General features: G+C 68.1%; 1 pseudogene; it reads right to left on the bottom strand.

Moving 5' to 3' along the window:
* Nucleotides 1-19: 19 nt before the first annotated feature.
* LOC103068710 (uncharacterized protein CXorf49 homolog pseudogene) lies at nt 20-1,165 on the bottom strand (annotated as a pseudogene).
* Between the last annotated feature and the right edge of the window lie 480 nt (nt 1,166-1,645).

Genomic DNA, 1,645 nt, shown 5'->3' with positions numbered 1-1,645 from the left:
GTTTGGTTCCCGAAAGGACCAAGGTATAACTCTTGTGTCTCCCAGGCAGCGGAATACCAGAGATTGGGGGGAAGGTGGCCGGTTCCACGGGAGTTGCCGAGATTCGCTGCCCCCAGGAAGGGAAGGTTCCCCGCAGGGCACGTTTGCAGGCTCCCCCGATGGATTTCTTCTCCTGGGCCCCCTTCTTCCTAGGAGTGACCCGCGGCAGGCCACCTGCAGCAGCAGCAGAAACAGAAGCAGCAGCAGCAGCAGCTCCCGGGTAGCTGGGCTTGCTGGCCCCCTTCCCCCACAGCACGCTCTGCATTTTCTTAGGGGAAGAGATGCCCTGCTCTCCCACGCCCTGCCTTTCCACAACCGAAGAGGGTCCTCGCGGAGCCGAGGACAGGGAAGAGCCTGTCACGTGAAGGAAATTCTCTCTGACTTGGAAATTCGAGTGTCTGGGAGTGTCCCCGGGATCCTCGGGTCTGCTGGGCTTGGCCTGGCCTCCTCCTCTGGGGTAAGTGCTCACCGTCATCAGCTGTGTCTCACTGTATTCATCTGAGGACTCGGAGTCGGACAGCAGCCAGGCCAGGCCTTCCGCGGAGAGCCGCTGGCGATCTGCAGCCACGTTCAACTTAGGCTTAGCGCCTCTCTTAGGGTTCCCCAAGGCCCGGCCCGCTTCAGGCACACCGAGGTGGAGAGGGCCGGCCGGAGCCGTCGGCGCCGCCCCACAGCTCTGGCCGGGCGCTCCTCGACCGCCGGGACCCGCCTCGAGGCGCAGTGTCCACACGGGGGACACTTTGAAGGCGGTGGAGCTCTCCGGGGCCGGGTATCTGCGGACGCCCAGCACGTCCTGGTCGGTCAGCTGCTGCAGGTTGGCCTCCTCGGCCTCCTCAGACTCCTCGATCAGGTCCAGGAGGTCCCTCTTGTGGTCAGCTGGGGAGCCAGGTCGGCCTTCGCGGCCCCACAGCACCGGCCCTCCCGCTTCCAGCATCTCCCGCTCCGACTGGAAGCCCTCGGGGTCCGGGAAGCCGCCTCCGCCCTCGCCGCTCCGCGGCTCCCCAGGCTCGGGGCCTGGGTCGGGTCCGCGCGGGACTGCGGGGCCGGCCGGGCGGACGCCGGCCCGCTCCCTGCCCTTTGGGCCGAAACGCGTTCCCCACACAGACACCTCATCCGGGGAGCTCATGTCGCGACCCGGGCGGCCCCGGAACCGGGGCGACGGTCGATGGCCCGAGTCGCGGTCGCGGTCACGGCGGGCGAGGTGGGCGGCGCTCAGCGGTCACGGCGGGCGAGGTGGGCGGCGCTCAGAGGGCAGCGTCAGCCACCTGAGGCGCCGCACGAGCTCGCCTCAAAAGAAACGACGCGCCACTTTCAGCGCGCCTCCCACGCCCGTGCCGCGGCCTCCTCATTGGTCCGGCCCCCGCCAACCAGCGGGCGCCTTGTTCGCCTGCCCCCTCGAGGCCTAACCAATGGGGTCGAGGGCCTCTGGTTTGCTCGCAAGCCCTTGGGCGGTCCGGGCAGTTGGCTGGTGAGGGGGATGGTGGGAGTGCCTGCCTCTGTCAAGCCTCTGGGCCCGCCTCCTCCTGTCCCGCCTCCCCTTTCCGGTTAGAGTCACAGCTCTGAGCCTCCGTTTCCCATCTATACAGTGGGTCGAGGGCGTCGGGGA

Source organism: Lipotes vexillifer, unplaced genomic scaffold, assembly GCF_000442215.2.
Source record: "Lipotes vexillifer unplaced genomic scaffold, Lipotes_vexillifer_v1.1 scaffold3884, whole genome shotgun sequence".
NCBI lineage: Eukaryota > Metazoa > Chordata > Mammalia > Artiodactyla > Lipotidae > Lipotes > Lipotes vexillifer.
The sequence above is the reverse complement of the archived record's forward strand: the minus strand, read 5'-3'. Positions and strand labels throughout refer to the sequence as shown.